Source organism: Odocoileus virginianus, chromosome 17 (genome assembly GCF_023699985.2).
Source record: "Odocoileus virginianus isolate 20LAN1187 ecotype Illinois chromosome 17, Ovbor_1.2, whole genome shotgun sequence".
NCBI lineage: Eukaryota > Metazoa > Chordata > Mammalia > Artiodactyla > Cervidae > Odocoileus > Odocoileus virginianus.
Genome location: NC_069690.1, coordinates 15,970,589 through 15,996,755, shown reverse-complemented (window position 1 = coordinate 15,996,755; position 26,167 = coordinate 15,970,589). Strand labels below are relative to the sequence as shown.

The window sequence follows — 26,167 nt, the reverse complement described above, 5'->3', positions numbered from 1 at the left end:
GCTTGCAGAAGAAGGCTGCATCCTGCCTATGTCATCACCTGCTGTCCTCACCTGGCTGGCTTCTTAAGAGCAGCCACTGGAAGGAAGAAAGTGTGTGTGTGGGGGGGGGGGGTGGGGGGAAAGCATTTTGGAAGGCTCTAGAAGACTACACGGTAAACACCAGGGCTGTCTGTTTGGGAGCTCTTTTACTCTGATCACTCCCAAGGGGTATCTAAGGGCTTCCTTCGTGGCTCAGATGATAAAGAATCTGCCTGCATTGCAGAATACCCGGGGGTTCAAACCTGGGTTGGGAAGATCCTCTGGAGGAGGGCTTAGCAACCCACTCCAGTATTCATGCCTAGAGAATCCCATGGACAGAGGAGCCTGGCAGGCTACAGTTCATGGGTCCCAAAGACTTGGAGATGACTGAGCAGCTAACTCACACACACACACACACACTCAATAAATCAAACTTGGGGGGTCCTCCTATGCTGATAACAACTGATATGTCCAATCAAATCCTTCTAATTTTTCTATCACTGCTGTTTCTGTTTTGCTTCTTGATGTCTCTCCCCACTCTGAAAAATGTGCTTGCTTATTTTTAACTCACATTGAAGTAAGTGTTTGATAACATCCCCAGTCTGGATAATGCTAGGTTAACGGGATAACATTACAGAACTGGGGTAGATGGGACGAGGGCTATTATTTTCACATTGTAGAGCATCTGAGGGAATTTAGATAACTACTTTAGTACATATAAAGTGAGCAGTAAAATTATCAAAAAAGGTGCAGATTGAAAAGCAAGTGAGAGGGGAGAGAAGCTAGTTGAAGCCAACATTTGGGATGAGTTAGTGGTTACATGTGAAAAAGGAATTCAGATCTGAAATTTCTGGTAGCCACATCCGAAAAGAGAATCTATTTTCACTGTTTGATAGAAGATAATGTACAGATTCAGCTGGTGTTTGAATCTAGAAGGACATGTGGGCTGGTGATATCTTACTGCAGAGAAGAGATTGCAACTTTGGTGACATTAATACACACCTCTGCTTGAGCCAGAAGAAGTGCTGGATTCTCTAACGAGCTTCAATTCACTGTCTTTTTTTTTTTTTTTTTTTACATTTAATGAGACACAGCAGGATTGTCCTAGAGAAATTGTGGAGTAGCAGCACAGAGGAGGCAAAGCAATCTTTCTGTTGTTTCCACTGTAGATTTTAATTGAGGAAGGAACTGCTAATGATTTTTTTAATGAGTCAAAATGACCCCGTACGACAGTGGAATCCAAAGTCAGTGCCAACATTGACTCAGTTGGCGTGCAGGGGAAGGAAGGACACATATTTATTGAGCACGGTACATCCATCATCACTTTCAAATGTTCTCAACAAGATTGTGAACCTGAATCCAGCTCTGACTCAGAGGCATCCCCCTCCTGGTTGGAGCTACCTGTCTTGGGGTCATGATTTTTATCATAGAATGGGGACCAGCCATGACTGGCTTTGTAGATTTGCTTGGATTCCTGCAAGATCCAAGTTAGGGGAACTTTGGAGACCAAGGAGTATATTTATTTCTATTGAACAGATGGGTAAACTGAGACCTGGAACAGGGGTCAGTGTAGAAACAGGAGGAGAACTCAACCTCCCACCTTGGTCAACAAGAAAGCTGAGTGTGAAATGTGAAATAATTCCAATTCCATAACCACTGTGCCATTTCATTTGCTCCACAGCCCTGTGATGTCGGCAGGGAAATAACTGGACCTTGAATTTCTAGAGAATGTCATATTGTGCAAATATATATAGACCCAAGTCATTGGTAGGACTGATGCTGAAGCTGAAGCTCCAATACTTTGGCCACCTGATGCAAAGAGCCAATTCATTGGAAAAGATCCTGATGATGGGAAAGACTGAAGGCGGGAGGAGAAGGGGATGACAGAGGAAGAGATGGCTGGATGGCATCACCGACTCAATGGACATGAGTTTGAGCAAACTCCGGGAGATGGTGAAGGACAGGGAAGCCTGGTGTGCTGCAGTCCATGGGGTGGCAGAGAGTCAATCACAGCTTAGCAACTGAACAATAACAAATGTCATATACCTGCCATGTCACCTGGGGCAGGGGTCATTAAACTCATCTCACATACAAGTAAACTGGGATTCAGAAAGAAGAAGTGAATTGCTCAAGGTCATCAGGAAGTGACAAGGCTAGAACTTAAATCAAGGTCACTTGACTGAAGTTAGGTCTTGCTCAATCTTACCAGGCTGCCTTCCTTGTGCATATCGGGATGAACTAGAAGAAATCACTTAAATATCAAAATACCATTTACAAAGACCCTAGGGACTGAGGTCAACCTGCCTGAGTTCAAACTTCAGTTCTGTTCCTTCTAGGGTCATGCCATATACTTAAACTCATTGTGCCTCGGTTTTCTCATCTGTAAAATGGAGATAATGAGTACTTCCTTACTGCTTTCTTGCAGGAATTAAACAACCAGGTCATAAAGCATTCAGGTCAATGTCCTGCTCAGGCATTAAAAAAATATCATCTAATAGTATTCTTGTTATAAAATAATAAGACAGTAGTAAGAAATAAAATTTAAAGGATACTTAGGAATTTGGGATTAACATATACACACTACTGTACATAAAAATAATCAACATGGACCTACTTTATAGCACAGGGAACTATACTCAATGTCCTATAATTATAATGGAAAAGAATCTGAATCATATATATATATGTATGATGTATGTATGTATAACTGAATCACATTGTTATAACTAACACAACATTGTAAATCAAGTATACTTTAATAAAAATTAAAACATTAAAAGAAACATTTAAAAGTTGACACATATCTTTCCTGACATCTCAGCTTCAGGTTCACATTTGGTTTGGCAGAAAAATGGAAAAAATAAACATAAAGTAGAAAACAAAAATCACTATCAACCCAGCGTGCAGCTATCTTCACAATATTTTGATCTTTTTCCAGCCACAGTTTCCTAAACACAAACGGAACTATACATACTGACCGTTTTAAAGTCAATGTTATCACACGGGCCTTTCTCTATGCTTATAAATAGTTTTCAAAAGATCACTTTTAGTCACCCCCAAATGATGCCATTCTACTGGTGAGGCATCATTTAGGTACCCATGACATCATGTGAGGTTGGCTATTCATTTATTCTTGGTTGGAGAGGCTGTGTCTGGCCTACTGCTCTCTTTCTGACACTAGCACACAGTAGGTAGCTCATTAATGTTTGGGTGAATGGAAGCTCATATTTTGATAGGTACTTTCAGAAACTTCCTACCAATTTACATTCCAACCTTTGCTGTGTGAATGTCTTTCTCCTCTCAATCCCATCCACATTGGATTTAAAACAAACAAAAACAATCTTTATGAACTTGTTAAGTAAAATATGGGGTCTTGTCTTAATCTTTTTCTTATTTGATTATAGTGATGTTGAACTTTATTCATATGTTACTTAGCCATCACTAATGTATTTCCCCCTCTTTTCCCTTTCTTCTTTCTTCCTTTCATCTTCCCCACCTTCTTTTGAAAGCCCTACTTTTGAAGGAACAGGCATCAGCCCAGCGCTCTTGATACATTTCTCTTAGATGTCTTCACATTTCTAGATACTCAATGAGGCTCATGACAAGGAATTGGGGGCTTGTTAATTATTTTAAAGTAACTGCATTAATAAGTTCAGCTCTTCATTAATTCCAAGGAAGCCATGATGGCTCTCAAGGTATTCATGAATTTCTCACTCAAATTTAGGGAGTTGTTGGTTGTCACTCAGTTTCCCTGACATTTCAGCTCAGACTGCCATTTTGTTTTCCTGTAATCCCATGCACACCTTATTACAGTTCAATTATGGTTTTGGAGGAAGCTTCATCTAAGGCATTAGCATCCAGTTAATTACTGAGAAGTGATGACAATGGAAGAAAAATGCATTTTATTTCCTATCATGACAATAGATTCCCTCCCACCCACCTGCTGGTATAGGTGCGTATTTTGTTGGCACAGACATTCTATCTGCTGCTCAAGGGATCACAGAGAGAGAATCAAAGAACATTCTAGAAGAGGAGAGGTCAGGAGATTCGATCCCTCACCTCCAGGGAATGTCCAAATCCTCCTGGAAAGATGTTGCCCATTCTCTTCTGAAACATCTTTAGAAACTGAAGATTCACACCTACTTGTAATCCATCATTCCATTGTCTTATCGCCAACAAGCAAGAAGTTCTTTCTCTAATCAGAGTGAAGTCATCGCTGCTTTAATTCCTGCCACTTACTCATCTGTGACTTTGGAAAGCCCTCTGGCTTCTGGCTTTCTCATTTCTAGAATGATGGTCCTGGAGTAATGACTGTGTCAAGTCATAATTCTAAAGTTCAAGATGTAAGCAAAGCGCTTCACGCGTGAGGGTTGCTTAAAAAAACGTTTCCCATTCTGCAGGGCGTTTTGTTTCAACGTTGAGGGAGACGAGAACCAGCAGTGATTAGGGGTCTACCATCTAATGGGCTTCCCAGGTGGCACAGTGGTTAAGAATCCACCTGTCAACGCAGGAGATGCAAGAAAACACTCGGGTTTGATCCCTGGTTTGGGAAGATCCCATATAGGAGGAAATGGCAATCCACTCCAGTCATCTTGCCTGGAAAATTCCATGGACAGAGGAGCCTGGTGGGGTACAATCCACGGGATAGCAAAGAGTTGGACAGAATGGAGCACACACAGACATCTAAATGTCACAGAATGGAGCACACACAGACATCTAAATGTCACCTCATCTGGGGACTCTTCATATGTCATTGGCTTTAATATAGTGATCACGTGGAGAGGATGAGGGAGGTAATGTTCAGAGGGGTATAATTCTCATTCAAGATACAGATGCAATGGTACACCCGCTCTTCCCGCTGCCCGGTGGAGAATTCCTAGGTTGCACTAGGTATGGTGGGGTTGGTCTAGGGGAAGGAGCAGCAGGAAACTGCAGGAGCCTATACTCCCACGGAAGAACCAAGAGGTCTTTGTTAGATGCCTTACCCTGCAAGGTCACGAATGCTAAATGCCCCGGTATCTCACAGATAGATGAGATTCTCTCCAGACTGAGACACCGGAGGAGGCTTCATGAAGGAGGCAGGTCTGAGTTTGGTCCCAGAGGATGAGATCATCTAGATAAACAGCAAAGCAAGAGAAAGGAAGAGAGAAGAACAGACGCAGAGAGGGAGGAGAGAGCAAGGGGGACCGAGTGAGGGGGCCCTGGAACAAGAGGTTCACACGAGACGGTGGGAGAGAAAATGCTGGAATCGGGAGTCAGTCAATGGCCCATGGAGGGTTTCCAAGGTCAGGTCAAGGGGTCTGGATTTATAAATTATTCTGGAGACCTGGCCTCCCAAAGTAGCCACAGAGCATGGACCCAGGGGAGAGCCTCAGAGGAAAGAGTAAAGCAGGATTCCCTGCAAACCATCCCTTTCCTGGTGAGTTACAACTCAGATGAGCATGGTTAAGGGTCTGAGCAGTCCTGCAGTAAAGAAAGACACAGAAGGTATTTATTTTTAACTTTTTCCCTGGGAAAATTTTCAATTTAAATAAGGTTTTGTAAAAATAAATCCTAAAGGAAATTAACCCTGAATATTCATTGGAAGGACTGATGCTGAAGCTCCAATACTTTGGCCACCTGATACAAACAGCCAACTCACTGGAAAAGACCCTAGTGCTGGGAAAGATTGAGGGGAGGAGGAGAAGGGGGCAACAGAGGATAAGATAGTTGGATGGCAAACTCCGGGAGGTGGTGAAGGACAGGGAAGCCTGGCATGGTGCAGTCTGTGGGGTTGCAGAGTTGGACAAGACTTAGCGACTGACACCAACAGTAAAAATAGAACCTAGAAGCCTGGTGATGGAAAACCTCCCTTCCTGGGCTGGAAGGAAATTTTGTCATGCCCCTCCTCCACTCTACCCCGGTATTGGGGAGATGGTGAGACCTTCAGAAGAAAAAATCACCTGCTGGAGACTGGGGTGGCCAAGGTGTTTTCTCCCTGTGGCCCCTCCCAGCCTTTCTCTTCTGTCATTTCCAAGGATCTGTGGCTCAAAAAACCCTCTCCCACTGTTAGCACATCTGGTCTACAGGGTAACCCTGGGAAAGGGCGATAGTTATCCCCACTATGCTTGCATGCTCGGTCGCTCAGTCACGTCTGACTCTTTGCAACCCCATGGATTGTAGCCTGTCAGGCTCCTCCGTCCATGGAATTCTCCAGGCCAGAATACTGGAGTGGGTTGCTGTTCCTTTCTCCAAGGGATCGTCCTGACCCAGGGATTGAACCCGATCTCCTGAATTTCAGGTGGATTCTTTACCGTCTGAGTCAGCAGGGAAGCCCCTTAACTCCTCAACCAGGGATCAAAACCGCATCCCCTGCATTGGAAGGTGAAGTCTTAACCACTGGATGGCCAGGGCAGTCCCCTCTTCCTGGGTTTACATCACAGTTTGACCTCTTCCGACTACCAGGTCCTGATTCTGCTCCAAACCACAAGTGTTGGTCCCGATGCGTGCTAAGTCGCTCAGTCTTTAACTCTGTGAACCGGAGCCTACCAGGCTCCTCAGTCCATGGGGATTCTCCAGGCAAGAATACTGGAGTGGGTTGTCATTTCCTCCTCTGGGGGATCTTCCCAACCCGGGAATTGAACCCAAGTCTCTTACGTCTCCTGCATTGGCAGGCAAGTTCTTTACCACTAGCGCCAGTGATCCCAAGGGTGCCCCCTAATGGACACTCTGCATTAAGCTTCACCTCAAGGCCTGCTTTCCAGGAAACTAGGATGACCTCGCATCCCAATTAGTCTAAGACATGGGACTTCCAGTGCTAAAACCAAGACTGTCGTGGGCACACAGGGGCCCTACAGCACATCCAGCCTCTGACAATGTGACCCTGTATACTCTTATGCTTTCATGGTGATTGATAATTATTTTTTTACTCTTTCAAAAATGGATGGAGGAACTTCCCTGGTGGTCCAGTGGTGAGGAATTCACCTGCTAATGCAGGGGACAGGGGTTCAATCCTTGGCCCAGGAAGATGTCACATGCTTTGGAACAACTATTGGATTTCTGCCTCACAAGTACAGAGTCTCAGCGACACAGTTGGGGAGTCTATGCACCACAACGACAGATCCCGAACGAGGAACCTAACACCTGATGCAGCCAAATACATAAATATGAAAAAAAATTAAAGTGGGTGGAGAGGCATGTACCATTTCCCCCTTAACTCTTCCCAGCCATCTCACAGCAATCTTGGGGAGGCAGGTATTATGACCTCCTAGGAAAATCAGGGCTCAGACAAGGTGAGTAACTTTCCCCAGGCTCCACAGCCATGCAGTAGCCATCAGATTCCAACCCAGGCCTGATTAAGTCCAACACCCGGGCTTTCTCCCTCAGCCCTCTTTTGTTTTAAAATGTGTCCCTTGGCTGGCTGTTCCAAACACATCTAGGGGCAAACGCTGAACACAGAGAGGAGCGATTATGGAATCTCAAACTAGCTCGGAACTTTTTGCAAAACAAAATCACACTCCCTTTTTTTTTTTTTTTCCCAATTTCTACCTCCTCCATGCAGGCCCTGTTCTAAGCATCTGAACTCTCCGCTAATTACTGTCACATTAATTAAAAAATAAATCCCCTTTAATTTCATAACAGGTGGGTTGTGAGGCTGGAAGAGAAGTGAAAAATTGTGTGTAATTATTGTGTGTCTTATTTGCATTTCTAATTGCTCTGGAGGACACTGAAGGCCGAGCATCCAGTCTCCCGGCTGTCTTTCACCTCCACCGGCTGTTGGCAGCCGTGGCTCTCTTTTCTCCAGGTACCACCTGTGAAGGTAGCGGATCCAGCTGGAGTCCTGGGCCTGCTCTGCCCCAGGTTTGCTGGGAAGGGTCTCTAAGTCAGTAAGGACCGCCTCTGCCCAGCCTCCAGTCTGGCGTTGGTTAGGCGCTCCGTGATGTCGGCTGAGCGGTTTCTAAGCTAACCCTCAGCTCACTGCCCCAAGCAGCAGGTGGGCACCCTGAGGGCTGGCATCTCTGGTCTCCAAGGCGATGACTCTTTTTGTTTCTTTAATTTTTATTTTAATTTGGCCCCACCAGATCCTAGTTGCGGTGTGCAGCATCCTTTAGTTGCGGCGTGTGGGATCTAGTACCCCGCCCAGGGATGGAGACCAGGCCCTTGGCATTGGGAGTGTGGAGTCTTAGCCACTGGACCACCAGGGAAGTCTCCACCCATGTTGTGACTCATGAATGTGCCCTGAAGATGGGTCTCTAGAAGTTGTCTATAAACTGAACTTCTGCAGACTGGATCCATTTCCCTACTGACCTCTTCTTTTTGAGATCTGTTTATGTATTTGACAGTGGTGGGTCTTCGCTGCTGTGAGAGGGCTTCCTCTAGCTGTAGCAGGCAGGGCTGCTCTTTGTGCGGGCTGCTCACTGCGGGGGCTTCACTTGTTGCAAAGCATGGGCTCGAGAGTGCGTGGGCTCAGCGGTTGTGCCTGACAGGCTTAGCTGCTCCACAGAATGTGGGATCTCCCTGGACCAGGGATTGAACCCGTGCCCTCTGCTTTGCAAGGCAATTCACAATCACTGGACCACGGGAGGAACCCCCCTTACTGACTTCTGAATCACTCTGGATACCTACTTTTATTTTTCAGGGGCTTTCTAACACTTCAGATTGAAATTTCTTTGACCATTTCTGTCATTCCAAGTCTTCCCATAAAGGAGCTAATGAGCCATACGATATTTACTTATATTATAAGCCCTTTTTAATTAGTGTGGTAGAAAGACTTTGGAGTCAGACCTACCAGGCTTTGCATCTTGGCTCAACCACTTAGCAGTTGACAAACCCTGGAGAAGTCACTTAACCTCTCTGGGCCTCAGTATTTTATCTGTAAAATGGACAGAATCGTAACTCAGTTCACCATGACACAGACTTTAGCTATAATACTGAAATTACCTGGGGAACTTTAGGGAATGACCAGTCCTTGGACTGCACTTAGGGCTGATTAAATCAGGTTGGGCACTGGGTGGTGGCTTGAGCATTATAATTTAAAGAACTCCCTGGGTGATTCTATGAATCACTGGAACCACTGTTTGGGCCCCTGAGGAAATACAGGTTTCAATTTTCCCCTTTCCTTTCAGAGGAACGTTTCCGGGTCACAGTGGGTCTGGGAGGAGCTGAGGGTCCTGGCAAGGTTACCGAGACAGAGATCTTTCCTGCACAGAGCAGGACAGAGACCCAAGGTGGTGCTGGCTCACGAGGTGAGGCTTAGTCCAGGCACAAAGCCAGCAGCTCCATCCTCTCCCTGACCAATCCAAATGAGAGGCCACAACTCCAGCGGTTCTTCCAACCCCAGGCAACCCAGGAATCCAGCCCATCAGCAGAGTCAGGGGCTATAACAACAAGAAGGCCAAGAATGACGTCATTGAAGAAATGGCACCAATTTTACTTCAGGCCAGTCTTCATGCCTCATCTCTTTGGATCCTCATCACATCCCTGCAAGAGAGGTACCGTGATGCCCATTTTACAGATGAAAGAACTGAGCCTCTGCAGAGAGACTGACTGTATTCTTTAAGTAGCAGTTCAGTTCAGTTACTCAGTCGTGTCTGACTCTGAGACCCCATGGACTGCAGCACGCCAGGCTTTCCTGTCCTTCACCATCTCCTAGAGTTTGCTCAAACTCATGTCCATTGAGTCAGTGATGTCATCCAACCATCTCGTCCTCTGTCGCCCCCTTTCTCCTCCTTAAGTAGCAGAGCCAGGAGCAGATTCAGTCTGCCTGATTCCAAAATTCTTCATCTTTCTCCTACACATGTAGCTCTCCTTTTATCAGTAAATGGCTTACTATAAACTTCCTCTTTGCGATTTCTTGGGCCAGATGTCCTGGAGGCACTCCTCACTTTTCCTCACAGCCCACGTCCAACCCATTGGGAAATCCTACTGGATCTACCTTTACAATCTGTCCAGAATCCAGGCATGTCACCCCCTCCCTGCTCCCTCGTTGGTCCCAGTACCACCAGCTCTCACTTGGACAATGGATGGCCTCCCTGCCCTTCCCTTCCCCCTACTGCGTCTTTGCAGCACAGTCGTTGGAGCCACTGATAGCGTTTCCTTGACATTGTCCTCCGCTGGTTTCCCTCTCACTCGGGGTCAACGCCAACATCCTCACCGTGTCTTGTGCTGGCCCCATGCAACTGATACTTCCGGTCTCTTCTCTGATCTCATCTACTGCTCCTCCTTTGCTTTCCCCTAAACTCTCCAAGCTTGCTACCACCTCCATCTTCTGCACTTGCGGGTCCCTCTGCCTGGGATGTCCTTCCCCCAGGGTCCACGTGGTTTGCTCCTTTCCCCTCGGCAAGATTTTGCTCAAATGCCACCCTGTTTAAAATTGAAATGAACCTGCTGGTACACCCCATCCTTTCTGCTGCTCTAGTTATCTCCATGTGACTTATTGCCATCTGGTACACCACTCGTATAAACTTACTGATGTCTACTGTCTGCCTTTCAAGACTAGATTTTTGTTTGTTTGGTTCACTGCTCCATCTCAGGCACCTAGAGCAATGCTTAGCACACAGGAGGTGTTCAGGAAGTACTTGAATGAATGAATCCTGTCATCGCCTCCTGCAAAAGGTAGGGAGGCTGTTTGAGTCAAGGCTAGTAAAAAGACTGGGGCGGGGGGGGGGGGGGTTATGTTAGGGAGGGGTGTGTCCCAGTGGTCTGCTGCATTTTTCCTCCTTAGTGTTGGATCCGGGGCTGGGGTGTGTACATGAGTGTGAAGGACACGTGGTCCGACCCTACAGATCACCCTGTTTAAGCTATTCAGCACATTCGCTGTTCTGTCCTGTCCATGGCTCTGAACTCTGCTCCTTGCTATGTTCTCTCAGCTCCTCCTCTTCTTTCTTTATGTCCTCACCTTTCCCTGTCCTCATCTTGCATCACCATCATCTCCAGATATTATAGTTATCAGGGACCTCCCACGTACCAGACACTATGCAAGCCCAGGAAACGTCTCTATGTCACTGAAATGTCACAACAACTCTCCAGCATAGATACTGTTGTTATAGATGAGGAAATTGAGGCTCAGAGAGTTAAGTAACTTGCCCATGGTCACACAGCTGGAGAGTGATGAACACAGCATTCCACCCAGGTAATCTCTGCCTCTCCTGCTCACTCTGTTTCTGGCTCAGGTAAGCACGAACTGGAAGATTTCAAGATCCCTTATTTTCTGCTTAGCCTGAAGCCATCTTCTGTACACCATGTCCCAAGGGCATCTTGGTTTGTCTGGAGCCGTGAGTCTAGGGCAGGGCTTCTCAACCTTGGCACTGTCAGTCTGGATGTTTGGGGCTGGATAGTTCCGTGTTTGGGGGGCTGTCTCCTGCATAGGAGCATGTGTAGCAGCGTCTTTGTTTTCCACTCACTAAGCACCAGTGCATACGTACTAAGTTGCTTTAATTGTGTTAGACTCTTTGCAATCCTGTGGACCATAGCCTGCTGGGCTCCTCTGTTCATGGGATTCTCCAGGCAAGAATACTGGAGTGGGTTACCATGCCCTCCTCCAGGGGATCTTCTGATCCAGGGATCGAGCTGACATCTCCTGCATTGCAGGTGGATTCTTTACTGCTGAGCCACTGGGGAAGCCCCAAGCACCGGTAGCATCTCCATCTTCCCAAGTTGCAACAACCATGACTGGCCAGGTGTCTGTTGTGGGAGCAAAACCACCCTTGGCTGAGAAGCACTGTCTAAGGGGTGAGTGGTGAGGTAGATCAGGAGGCCTGTGGACTATTAGCTGCTGGCAGGACCCTGGTCTGTGGATCACCACAGACTCCAAGGATCTGGCAAGCTCTGAATGCATCCAGTAACCAGTCCTCTCTTGGTTCTTTTAGATGAAAGACAGGCATCACCAAAGAAGTCCACTTTTACCTGTTACTGGACTTAATTCTCAGTGGTCTACCACGCACAGTATAGCTCAGCAGACTCTGAGCCTGATGGCCTGGATTCAAAACTGAATTCCACCACTTATTAGCCATGTGTCCTCAGGGAAGTTGCTCCATCTCTCGGATCTTATTTGTAAGATGAAAACCAACCTTGTTCTCTGAACTGAAGCCTGCAGAGGGCTTCGTGCAGGGACAGCACATGCTGATAGAGAGCCGCCCGTGTTATCTAGCAAGGTGTAGTGAGTTCTTAAACATCAGCATTTGCAGGTGAAAATGAGTGTGTCGTCAGAGTTTTCCAAAGACTTCCCTTCGGTGTTCCTTCCTCAAGTCCCAAGCCACATGAGTGGTACTGCCAGACTCTCATGTACTTGAACCCCGCCCAGAGTTAGAAAGCCCTGCAGAGACCAGGAGAGGGGGGCTTTTATCCTTGAGAACACTGGCAACCCTCTCTTGAGCTGGTACGGCTTTCTAATTGCCACCAATCCTGCTTTTTAATTATAAATTACCATTAGTTCAGTTTCATCATGACCAATTTATTTGTTGTGGGTTGTTTGCTTAACAACAGTAATTTGGGCTTATGATTTTTCAATGGCTGAGCTTTACAGCACATGTGTAGGGCAGTTCAACGATGAATCATCTATTCCCCTTTCCTAAAGAGGATCCGTCTCGAATGCTACCCCCGAATGGTCTGCAGTGAATTGCTTTCAGATGATCTCTTTCCTGATGGAACTGAGAGCAGATGGGGCCTGAGGCTGTGGGTCCTTTAACCCTGCCTCAGTGGGCAGGGGTGCAAAAGGGTGAGAGAGGCTCTTCTAGACCCGATCTTCCCTCTTCCTCTGGTTTTATAGATGTGGAAATTGATGCCCAGAGAGGTGAAGGGTCAGAGGTCATACATAATCACTAAAATCGAGTTCTCTCCTAATTATCTGTTTCAGGCTTCTTTCACTCACTAAATTACTTGTGTAGGCCGGGACCGCTTCCTCCATGGAGGAGGCTGAGTTCCCCCAAAAGTGGCTTGAAATGGATCACCACTGGGTTAGAACCTCCTCATAGGTCTTCCCATATGGTGGCCTGGGCGGATCTATGCCACACACAGGGCTTCCCTGATGGTTCAGCAGATAAAGAATCTGCTCGCAATTCAGGAGATGCAGGAGACCCGGGTTCAATTCTGGGGTCGAGAAGATCCCCTGGAGAAGGGAATGGCAACCCACTCCAGCATTCTAGGGTCACAAAGAGTCGGACATGACTGAAGCGACTGAACACACGTGTGCCGGGCATAAGGGCTGGGGCTCTGGAGGCTGACTGCTTTCTAGCTGTGTCATTCAGAAAATTTATTTAATCTCCCTGGGCCTCAATTTCCTCAACTGTTTTATTTAATTATTTTTCATATTTATTTGTTTATTTGTCTGACTATGTCTTAACTGGAGCATGTGGGATCTTTGATCTTTGTTGCTGCACATGGGTTCTTTAAGTTGCGGCATGTGGGGTCTAGTTCCTTAGCCAGGAATCAAATCCAGGCCCCCTGCATTGGGAGCTTGGAGTCTTAGCCACTGGACTGACCAAGGAAGTCCTTCCTCAACTGTCACGTGAGGCTCATGCCAGCACCAAACTCCTAGGTTTGGAAGAATATAACTGGACAATTCACAAAGAGGGCTTAGCACAATGCCCTACACACAGGAAAAAAACACTCAGTGGATCACAATTATTGCTAATATTTTTGGATGTCCAGAGCTGATGTTTCACTCCCACCTTGGAGCCTCTTATGAGAAAGAAAACATTGTAAAGCTTTCAAGATGATCAAGTAACTTCATTTATAGTATCTTATCTCATCCTCAAAATAACCTCAAAACAAAGGTTGTTATCTCTATTTTATAGATGGGAAAACTGAGCCTCAAAGATGCAATGCAGTCTTTACTCCGAAATCAAGTCCTGGGGCTTGACAACTAGAGCCCTCCCACCCCGACCCTGGCTTCAGGGTGACCTTGGCACCTCTGCACTCAGGTCCTGCTTTGACATCCTTCTGCCTCACTGGCGCTCTCCTCTGTCACGGGAATGCCCAGAGCAGCTGTCTACATGTGTCTAGGCCACTTGGAGATCGTTCTCCCTTCGTTCGGCATGGATCGAGTCTCTCTCAACTAGACGCAGATGACCTTAGCAGGAACAGCAGAGGCTGTCTGCTATTTCTGTAGAACACATCCGGGAGAGGGTGGCCCCGAGGACAAAAACTCAGGTGATAGGTTCCATCTGCCTGACTGATGGGAAGACGGCTGGGATGGGGCCCGGGTGAGGAGGCGCTGGCAGGTACCACAGACTGCAAGCCTCCCCGTGGACCGTGAGCTGCAAACACACCTCGTGGGTGGGGAATGGCCGTTGGGCATCTCTGCAGCCCTGGCCCTGGCTTGGCTAATGTGCACAGAAGGAGCAAATCTGGGGCGATGTCAGGAGACACTGCTCTGAAATCACAGCTGATAAAAAAAGACATAAAGATGGGGGCGATGAAGCTATCGACAGCAGAGACCCAGACTGGGGGACAGGTTGTAGCTGGGTTGCAGCAGGAGTGAGGGGCTTCCCCAAATTTTATCACCAGCCTGGAATGCAATTATCACCAGAGAAGTCATAACATCTACAGCTAGGGTGGAAGATCGGGAGCTGGCTCACATGAACATTCTAGCCGTCAGTGGAACATGCTGCCGTCCTCTGCCCACACTCGGAGACACTCCCATGTTACCTCTGGTGGATCCCTTGCCATTTGTCATCTACCCACCAGCTACCACTAGGCACACAGCACCGAGTGACTTCCAGGCATCATCTCCCTCCCTCCCTCATTCCTTCCTTCCTTTCCTCATTCACCCACTTCTGCATTTATCCAACATACATTCATTGAATACCTACTAGATCCTGGGTACCGCTCTATGTATGGAATTACATTGCATCGAACAAACAGATGTGAGCACATGGGACTCACATTCTAGTGGGGATAAACAACAAGTAAGATATACAATACATCAGATGATAAATGCCATGGGGAGAAAAGGACTATGAAAAAATGCAAAGGCAGGGAAGGGGAATGCAAAATGTCAGGGCTGGTCACAGTCTTAAGTGGATGCTTAGCACAGCCTCATTGAGAAGGTCACATTTCTTATTTTTTTAAAAAGATTTTTTAATTACTATGTGGACCATTTTTAATATCTTTATTGAATTTGTTATAATAATGTTTCTGTTTTATCTTTTGCTTTTTTGGCCACAAGGCATGTGGGATTTTAGCTCCCTGTCCAGGAAAGGAACACACATCCCCTGCCTTAGAAGGTGAAGTCTTAACCACTAGACCCCAGGGAATTAAAGATTCAGAGGGGGTGAAGAACAGCCCATGTACCCACCTTGGGGAAAAGCACCAGGTGGAGGGAACAGCCTGGCAAAACCCTCTGGTATGAGGATCCTTAGACCTTCAATTGCAATTGACCCCATTTTCTAGGTGAGTAAACCAGGGCTCTGGGAGGTTGAGTGCCTTGCTCAAGGTCACGTAAGTAGAATTGGTGGGCACACGCGTCCTGGCCACAAAGCCCACCCTGCACCCTCTCCCCCTCTCCGGAGTCTGGCTTCCAAATTCCCAGCAGGCTTTTTTCTCAGCTGGGACCTGGCCCAGGGCCAGTCTGAGACCCGCTGGTGTGTCTGGTCACCAGTCCTGTCATGTCCCCTCCTAGCCCGCCCACCCTGGGCTCTGGGTTTGTAGCTGACATAAGCTCATCTCCCTTTTGGCAGGGTGGCAGTTTCCATATTTAGGCGACTTGGTAACCTTGCTGGGATTCTAATGAGCTGCTGTCTTCGAGGCTCTCCCCTTGATTCAGGGGCTCACTGAGGTCTTTCCAGTGGGACTTACTGTAGGGATGGTGGGTGTTGGTGGGAGGGGGCGGGGGTGTAATTGGAGGGTAATCAGCAGAACTTTCTCCAGTCACTGACCCAAATCTTGTGGCCCAAATCTTAGCAGGGGTGGCAGTAACATTGGAGAGAGCTCATGAGCTTCTCCAAGAAAAGCTGTCCCAAACCATTAATGCACACACACATGCACACAATCGCCCAACACCCAGAGTGATACACCTAACTACACACACACCCACAACGACACACCCAACTGCACACACATACACACATTCATTCAGTCAACGAATCGTTCACTGAATAATGAATTATTGGAGATGCAATGAGATATTCCAAGCCTTGTGCAGGGTGTGGAAGGGTCAAGAATATACATGAAAAAGATAAAGGGTCCACTGTGAGCACGTTCTAAATTCTTACAGTGGACACTTAGATACCCTGAGGGATGAAGGGTGCATGGACTCTGGACACAGTCCAGACTGGACTGAATTCCAGGCTCCAAGGCCTCTGACAAGCTATTCAATAATAATTGCCACAGAATTTGCACCAGGCACTTGTCTAGCAGCTTCTCTGAATTCACTCAATTGCTTTAATCTTTAATTTTTTCATCTGGAAAGTGGGCATGAGAATTCCTTCCTCATCAGGTTGTTGTAAGGATGAAATATACTAAGAGTTGTAAAGTGACAGCATTTTGTTTGACCCCTAATAGTTGCTAATGAAACATTACTTCCTTTCCTTGCCTTCTCTGCTCTCAAGTAGCTCAGTTTAGAGGGAGAAATGATCTAAGAATGTAGCTAATGAATGCAAAGTTGAAGGTCAAATTTCAAAGGGCAGGGACTTCCCTGGTGGCCCAGTGGCTAAGACTTTGCATTCCCAAAGCGGGGGTCTGGGGTTTCAATCCCTGGTCAGTGAACTAGATCTCACATGCCCAAAATAAGAGTTCGAATGCCACAACTAAAAGTGGAAGACCCCGCGTGCTGGAGCTAAGATCTAGGGCAGCCAAATAAATAAAATAATACTGTAAAATATTAAATTAAAAATATTAAATATTAAAAAGCAATTTCAAGGACAGTGACCAAGTGCTATGGGGGACTGTTAGCTGGGAAAATGAAGAAATGGTTGGCCCCACTTTGTTTCTGGGGCCCTAGAAGCCTGTCCCCTCTCCCCAGTTGCAGGATTACTGATGTCCTGGCATGCCACATGTCCTAAGACTCCTGAATGAAAGCAGGACCTGCTTCCCTAGGGCTTCAAGTAAGGCCTGCCCCCTCTGGCCTCATCTTTGTGGTGAATGGAAGGAGATGGGCTGAAGGAAATATGGTGAGATCTAAGACAGCCAGCAGAGCCCAGAGTCGGAGCAAACAGAACCCTGCTCTCCTGAACGAGGGGAGCAGAATGGCATAGCACAGAGCCAGCTCTGCAGAAAGCATCTTGACAACTCATCAGGGGATGTCAGATTCCACTACAGCTTTAGAGATGGCAGTGATTTGTTTGTTTCCTCTGAAGAGCTCAAGAAAGAGGCAGAATTTGACTTGCTCTGATGAAAAGAGCATCATTTGGTAACAGACTGGAGTCACAGCATCACAGTATCTTACGGCTGAAGGGAGAGGAGTGCCTCTCTCCCAGGCAGGTTGTGGAGGACTCAGTGAGCCGATGCCTACAAAGGTTCCCACGTGGAGTTGGGCACATAGTAGGTGCACACTGCCTGATCACGCGATCCAGCTCAGGTGTCAGGCCGGCACGTGACACTTGACATGTCCCAAACATATTTGTCATCTGTATCCCCTCTTTCACCAGCCCCTGATGCCATTAAATCAGCCTCTCCTCCTTCTGCCATTTCTCTTGGTTGTACCTCTGCACCCAAGTGGCAAGGCAGCCATAGCCTAAGCCTGAGAAGTAGATGGAACTCCTCCCTTTCTTAAAAAAAAAATTAAAACATTTTATTTTTGGCTATGCTAGGTCTTCGTTGCTGTGCACGGGCTTTCTCGTTGCCATGAGAGGGGGTTACACTCTAGCTGCAGTGCTTGGGCATCTCATTGCGGAGGCTTCTCTTGTTCGAGAGTTCAGGCTCTAGGTGTGCAGGTTTCAGTACTTGCAGCCTGTGGGGGCCCTGTAGTTGCAACTCATGGGCTCTAGAGCGTGGGCTCAATAGCTGTGATGTAGGGGCTTAATTGCCCTGTGGCATGTCGGATCTTCCCGGACCAGGGATCGAACTGGTGTCGTGGCAGGCAGATTCTTAAACACTGGACCACCAGGGAAGCTTGAGGACTCCTCTCTTGATCTCTGGAGTCACTTACCAAGCTACAGGGCTTCCTCCCACAGTGGATCCCAATTCTGCTTCTAGCTTCTGAGCACCACGACCGTCGCCCTAGTTGAGCTCCTTGTAATTTCTCCCTGGACCATTGCCACAGTCTCAACATTGTCCCCCATTTCCCACCTCCAGTTTTTACATCTCTTCTCTCCAAACACTTCTACTTATGAAGCCAAATGGATTTTTCCAAAGGCAGCTCGGATCGCACTTCTGGATTCAAAAATCTTAAATGTCTCCCCATTGCCTACTGTGTTAGGTACAAACTCCTCACTCTGGTGTTTAAGCCCTTACCCCATAGGGTTTTGGACTGAGCTCTCACAGCCTTCTTTTGGCATCTCTCCTGGATAAATGCCGTGCTCTGCAAAACCAGATCATCTACCATTTCCCAAACAAGGATCTTCTGGCCGATTTGCCCACCTCCAAGCCCTCTGCCTGACATGCCTTCCTCACACTCTAGGTGGGCAAGTCCAATTCATCCTCTGGGGCCCTTTGAATGCCATTTCCTAGAGGTGGAAGTCCTTCTCATCTCCAGCCAGATGTTATCACTATTTACCTATGAATAGCAGGACACGATAGCTCAGAGCTCTGCTGAGACTCTTCCTCTGATGGGTCCTGCATGATGGATGTTTGTAGACAGGTCCTATGTCCCATAAAGCACAGGGATGGAACTCAGTCCTTTTCAATCCGCTGTAGTGCGGAGCAGGGCTGTCTACACTATAGACACAATGTAAGTGCCAGCGGGAAAATGAGATTTCCCATTGAGTGGGTGGGTCATCTGAATCCTTCTCCATCCTCCCTGGGTCAAGCTTGTGCTATCTACCGCTCCAAGAGGGAGACTTCCTGGAGCCTGCAGGCTCTTGAACTGCTCAGTCTGTCTGTCTGTGCCTTGTACTCAGTCCTGTCTGACTCCTTGTGACCCTGTGGACTGTAGCCCGTCAGACTCCTCTGTCTGTGGGATTTTCCAGGCAGAAATACTGGAGTGAGTGGCCATTTCCTTCTCCAGGGATCTTCCCAACCTAGTGATTGAATGGGTGTCACCTGCATCTCCTGCATTGGCAGGTGGATTTTAGCACTGAGCCAGCTGGGAAGCCCTTGGTATTGACTGGCTGTTGTGGATGTTACAAACTTGCCAAGCTCTGAGGACCCTGAGACCTTATCCTTTCTAATTCCCTCATTTCACAGAAGAAGAAACTGAGGTGCAGAGAGCAGAAGTTACTTATCTAGGGTAAGGCTGAGCTGTAACTGGAATCTTAGCGACTTAGGTCTAAGGTATTTCTAGCTAAATGGACTGATTCATTCCTTTATTTATTCCTCTGTTCAACTTCCTTCACTGAGCATCAGATACTTGCCAGGTACCGCAGGAGGTCCTGAGGACTCAGAGATAAGAAAGATTCCCTGCCCTGAAGGGACTCACAGTCTGGTTGGGTGGAAGGGATGGATATGGCGATAGGCAAGGAGAGGGGGGGTGATGGGGGAATAGAGGTGGGCCCCTCACCCAGCCTTGGCCAGTGGTAAAGATGGTGTCTTCCATCTTCAAAGATGGTGGTTCTGCTGCGACCACCCACACCCAGCTCCCACCCCTGCCTCCAGGGGGTGATCAGTTTCTGCTGTGTCTCTTCCTTCCAAATCCTTTCCCACAGTCTGTGATGATGCAACAGTGTTTGACTGAAGCAATGAAATGGAGAAAGATGCTTTACATCATCCCAAGATCTGCTGTAAAGATTCAATTAGACAAGGCATATAAACCACTTAGCTTAGGGCCTTGCAGACAGTGAACCCTCACTCAAAGTTAACTATTATTATCACAAATAAGAAACCAGAGGCTCAGGGAGGTTACATAACGGACCCAGAATAACACAGCTAGTAAGCTGGGGAGCTGGGCTTTGAAGCCAAGCCTGTCTGCCTTCAAAGCTCTCCTCTTTCCAAAACACCACCCAGACTTAAGTTAGAGAACCCAAGTGTCTCTTGTGCTCCTCCAGCTGATGGAAATGATCCCAGGAAGCCCTGGGGTCAGAGAACCCATGCTATGTCTGAAGTGTGTGTCTTTTCACACACTCAGAAAGAAGGTTCCTGGACACCACTGAAGAATAATAAGACATAACAATATGTGCAGAAAGAATAATTTCTGCAGGCTTGAGCAGGCCTCTTGGTGCCCTTTTGTATCAGAAAATGCACAAGACCCCCAAGATGAGTCAATCCACTTCAGAGCCAATCTTTTCCTATGCTAAGAAGGCAATGGAGGAGAGGAGAGGAGAGAGAGTTTTCTGGAAGCTAATAATATGGAATTGACAAAGAAGTCCATACTCCCAGCGGCGCTGGAAACACGCACAGTCATTAAGTGGGAGCCCTTCCAAGAGAACCAAGTGTAGCCAAGACATCCTTCTGGCAAATTCTTCTTCTAGTTTTATTCACCTGAAAATTGTTTTTCATGGAAATGTCCAGCAAGGTGATTTAAATCTAATGGGGGAAACGGGTGAGCCAAATGGCAGTACCTTGATTTAGAAGACTCAGTTCACAAAAGTCTAGATAGATGGAACCCATCGGAGGTTGCTGATGTCATAAAAAGATTAACCTCTAAATTACCTACAAGTAGGAAATGGCTTCCCATTGTCATCTGAAAAGCAGACTACTATTTGACTAACAGATGGGTGAGAATAAGTTCAACAAAATTAAAGGCACAAGTAGGAAAAAAATCTATCAACTGAAAGTCCTTTAGGAAAGGGACCGCAGTCTTTTATGACTTTGTTTTTGTAGCATTGCCTGTCTCCTGTCATGCAGGTTCCACCAAGGCAATTGCCCACATGTTTGCGTAGCTCTCACGTACACTTTACAAGAGGCCCTGTGTTTCCTGTACCTCCAACCCCTCAAAAGACAAACACAAAAAACAGCCAGGAACCCAAAAGAAGAGCTTAAGAATTTCCTGCCTGAAAGAATTCAAAGATCTCACAGATCATAAAGGACACAAGATCAGGTTGCTCAATCATCATATACCTTTCTATAATGTTGGTGTCAGTATTTACCCCACTTTCCCTGTGATGGGGAGCCTTCTACTTCCTAAGGCAACCCATTCCACTCTGCACAGCCCTTACCAATTGGTAGTTGCTGGTGATGAGCCCAACACACGGAGCACCATCCACTTGATCTGGGTTTCTGGGTTTTCCCTCTTCCACGCCACAGGACTTCCGATATGTGATTTTGTAGGTCCCAACCAATGTACACAAGAGTCAAGGCTAGCTCTGGCTCCATCAAGGCCAACAATTAAATGCCCAGGAAGGCATCAAGTCTTTTAACACACCTTTTGATTTGATGCATCATCTCTGAGCCCGAGGGGCAGCAAGATGGTGCCAGGAATTGGAAATCCCAAGTTTTGCATCTTATTCTGCCACTGGTTCTCTCTAACAGCCAGTAAAAACTAACATCTTTTTTCCTACCTAGGAAATTTCATTGAAGCCGTGGTTTGTGTTGCCTAGCACATTCCTGTCTCTAGTTCAAATGTTGTCTCAGGACTCCAGATCTGGAAGTCCCACTGCTTATTCCATATTGTGTTCCAGTGCTTTTAGAGGCTCTTCCAACTCAGTACATTCAACTCAGTAATGCCTCGAATAAGACATAATTCTCAAATTTCAATCCTTTTTTTCCCCCCTGTCAACACATGGCTGGAAGTTCAGAGGAAAAAAAATGCTTTGGAGCTTGTGTGCAACCTGGTTGTAGAAGACAGATGTCAGCCCAGTGGTTCAAAGCCCTGGCTTAGAGCAGGGCAGGCCTGGGTTCTAAGTCACTTAGTAGCCATGAGATCTTGGGCAAATGCCTTATTTTTCTCAAGTATCAGTTTTCTCATTGGGAAAATGGGGTGGGGGAGGGGAAGCATATCATCTTCCTTCCAGGGCGGCTGTGAGGATTAAAGGAGAAAAGTTCAGCAAAGCTGGCAGCACCATGGCCAACACAAAATAAAGACATCATCTATGCTACTCTTTTTCCTCCCTCTTGCCCTCTGATGGCTAATTCCTGAGCCCCAGACAACCTGGTGACGGAACCACTGACAGGCCAGCTGCTCCAGTAGCCTGGTGGAAGTAGAGACTTCAGAGTCCCTCCTTGCCTTGGGGGTACGCTGTGGAGGCTTCAGGAAACCAGACGTGTTACCCCTCTGGGGATTCAGAAAATCTTGAAGGAAAATTGGGTGAAAGAATATAGGCAGAACTCCCAGGACCAATGCATTTAGAAAAGCTCAAGTTCTGAAAATCAGATCCATGAGTCAATACATTCATTCATGCATTTGTCAGAAACTCACCATCATGTACTTCGGAAGAGGCACTGTCTAGGTGGGACCAAGACTCATGAGATGGGCCCTGCCCTTGAGGAGCTCCCATCTCAGTGGGGGTGTAAAGGGCTCGAAGGCTTTGTGCCACTGTGCAGTCAGTGGGACTGTTCACAGACAGTCTTCTCCTCCCAGCCATGCGGTAGGGCAGGGCTGCACACCCCTGCAATGTGACTCTTGGTCACATGGAGATGGAGCCTGGATCCCTGGGTGACCTGCCATGGAGCCACACTGGACACATAACATGAACCAGAAATCAGATTACATTGCGTTAAGCCACCAAGATTTGGGGGTTGTTTCTTACCACCCATAATCCAGCCCATTCTTCCTGATACAGCCAACCAAGCATCATACCAACCCCAATGTCTTTATCATAATGAATAAATTCTCCCCTCTGCCTGACTCCCCCACACCCACAAAAAAATGGAGCTTCCGAATCTGCCTGGTGGTCCAGTTGTTAAGAATCCACCTGCCATTGCAGGGAACACAGGTTCAATCCCTGGTCCAGGAAGATTCCACATGCCATGGGGCAACTAAGTCTGTGAGCCACCACTGCTGAAGCCTGCATCCCCTAGGGCCTGTGCTCTGCAACGAGAGAGCCACCGCAAATGAGAAGCCCATGCACTGCAATCAGAGAGCGGTCCCTGCTCGCTGCAGCTAGAGAAAGCTGTGCGAAGTCATGAAGACCCAGTGCAGCCCAAAATAAATAAATTAAAATTTTTTTTAATTAAAAAGGAAATTTTACAAAAAATGAGCTTCCTTTATCAGAATTTAAAACCCGGAGCAATTAAGACGCTATAAATTGAAGAGTTCTTTCCAATGAATAAAATTCCTCTTATTTCTAATGAATATGAGATGGCTTACATGAAGCTAAGTACTCCAGTGATTATAAAATCGCCGCCATAGAACATCAACATTTCTTCTTCTACTGTTTAAGTGGCCTATTAAATTGATACTGATTAGGCATTTTTCTTTCTCAAATTCGTTTTCTCTGACACTGATCCTTTGCATCGTTTGCAACCCACGGTCTGATCTGGGCTCAAATGGTTTTTTTCCTCCCGATCTGTTTAGGGGGCATTTCTAGGCACTTCTTCCAAGCTGCTGGCAAAAAGCAATATCTCTGCATCTTTTAGGTCCCCCAATTTCCAAACACTGTCCTGAGTTAATGTCACTTTATTTTCAAAAGCACTCCTTTCCTCTTGACTGTTACTAAGTGGTTTTGCCTCTGTATGACCAGAGAGATAAAAGAACTCACAGATAGAAAGAAAAGGCCCTTCCCCTTTTGAAACTAGAAAGCCTAGCCTTGTGGAGCCTGTAGCAGGTTGAAATGACTTCACATGGCTCCCACATATAGAACAAGGAAGCGCTACTATATTGAAGAACCAGCCCTTTCGATCTATAGATGCTTTCTCATTAATTCATCAGGTCCAGTTGCTGCCGCTGACCTGGCGTCTGTGGACTCCGTTCTGTCCCCCAGTCCCCATGCCACCCTCACCTCTGCCCCGGATGGCCCCCTGACTGGTCTTGGGCCTCTCCATCTTGCTTTTCCAATGAGCTCTCTCTCTCTTGTAGCCAAGAGTCAGCTTTCTAAAATACAAATCTGCATTTTTCAATGCCTTGACTCAAAAGCCCTCCCTACTGTTTTCTGGAAAAAGCCCAATTTTGGCATCCCTGTATGACCCAGTCCCTGATCACGCCTCCAGCCTGTCTCTCTGACCCTCCTAGTGTGTGCCGAGCAAGCTGGGAGCCCCAGAAAGGTGCCGTATTCTTGTCTCCTGGCCTTCGCACAGGCTGTTTCCCCTTCCTAGAATGCCCTTTATTTCCCCTTCTCTAGCTAACATTTATTCATCCTTCAGATCTCTGTTTCTCCTCTGAGCTGTCTCCATTTTTAAGAAAATTTTTTTGGCCATGTGGTGCACTGGATATTAATTCCTTGACTAGGGATCGAACCTGTGCCACCTGCAGTGGAAGCAGGGAGTCTTAACCACTGGACCACCAGGGAAGTCCCTGAGAGGTCTTCACTTTTTAACTTTCCAGGTTTCCTGTGGGCTTTCCTCTAGTGCTGCCGCACTTTCCACATCATGTTGAAACTGGTCATTTGTCTGTCTCCCCCATTAGATTATGAGCTCGTTGAGGGCAGGTTGTAAATCTCATTTCTCTATGTACCTCCAGAGTCTGGTACAGAGGGGGCTCAATAAGGATTTCTTGAATGTAGGTGAAAGAACCTATTATTTCATTTGATCATGACGACCACTTAGGAGTGTAGGCAGAGCAAGACTTATCTCCAATTTCACAGGTGAGGGAACTGAGGCTCAGAGACACATGGCCTGTTCTGACTTGCTGTGATGCAGTTATTATCCATCAGTTGATGGGTGGGTGGTGCTGGTGGTGGTGTGAATGGAGGAAATGTCTGGGAATCTGGTGATGGTGGAGGCCTGAGTCAGGGCTTAAGACCATTCTCTCACATTCAATGAACACATCCTGATCACCTATTGTATATCAGGCATTGTGCTAGCCAGGACCCTGGCCTTGGAGTGGGCACAGCCCAGTCCTCTGCAGACTAGTCTGGTTTCCAACCTTATTCTAATCATGAGAACCTGGTCAGAGCTGGGACCTTCCCTCCAGAAAAAGATGAACCTAGGTGTGTGCATGCATGTGTACACACATACACACACACATGTTCTGTGTACATTTCAGGGTGTCTGATTCCCCTTGAAACTTACCTGTGGACCCTCGGTTAAAAGTCCCTAGTTTAGATGAGAAGACAGACATGTAAACAATTATGTGATATGAAACATGGGGCTGAGAAATTAGAAGTTCCACCCTTACCGGACAAAGGAATTGGAGAAGACTGGGCATGTCACTCACTTGACATGAGTTTTACTGAGCACCTACTATGTGTCAGGAGCCGTGCTGAACACCAGGGACAGATGGTGAGTAAGACCACATAATCCCTATTCTCTGGCTCTTAAAGTCCAGATAGCCAGGTGGTGGCATTTGAACTGAGCCTCAAGTTCAGGAAAGGAGATGGGGAAGGGCAGTCCAGGCAGAGCGAGACCAGTCTGAATTCTGGGAGGACAGGCAGACAGGCACCATCTCCTTCTCTGATGCTCCCCACCGACTAGAGGTGAGATGAGTTTTCAGCGCTCACTCTGGAAGAAGGCAGACCAGTAGTGGACAGCGCCATGGAGGGATGGGCGACTGAGTGTGCGCATGCGCGCTTTGCGCACGCACAGACACGGAGGCGCGGAGCAGCTCATTGTCACCGTGGACCGCGCTGCCCTCCGACCTCCCTGCAGTAGCGCCCCCAGCCGACAGCTGGGGTTGCCATGCCCGAGACACCACCGAGGTTGCTTCCCTGATCTCAGCCCCGAACCCCGGGAGAGAACTTTCTCTTATTTCTTTCCCCACCTTGGTCAGAATTTCAAGTGCATGAGAAATGGAAGCTCACGACAGCTTGGATACTAATGGGTCCCCGCGGCCCGCTGCAATCCACAAAGCACCAGCGCCTTTGTGCACAGCCATCCATGCGGGCGGCAGGGGACCCCAGCGCGCAGCTGTCAGCTCGGATACCTCTTCTTCAGCCTCAGTGCTACTTTTCCACCTGCAAGACTTCACTCCGCTTTAATGGAAGGAAACCAGTTCCTGCCTTCCTTTTAGTTTCTTGGCACATATAATGCCCCCGGTGATATTTTTGGCGGATGCGTAGCTGGCAGTTAGAGGACGTTTTGTAACTACCACAAAACAACCGTTAAG

The 26,167-nt window shown here is 47.2% G+C and overlaps 1 protein-coding gene across 3 annotated transcripts in view; it reads right to left on the bottom strand.

The window, feature by feature from the left end:
- The window catches only part of ASIC2 (acid sensing ion channel subunit 2), a 1,193,713-nt gene that overhangs the window by 132,870 nt on the left and 1,034,676 nt on the right, over positions 1-26,167 (bottom strand). The window lies entirely within an intron of this gene.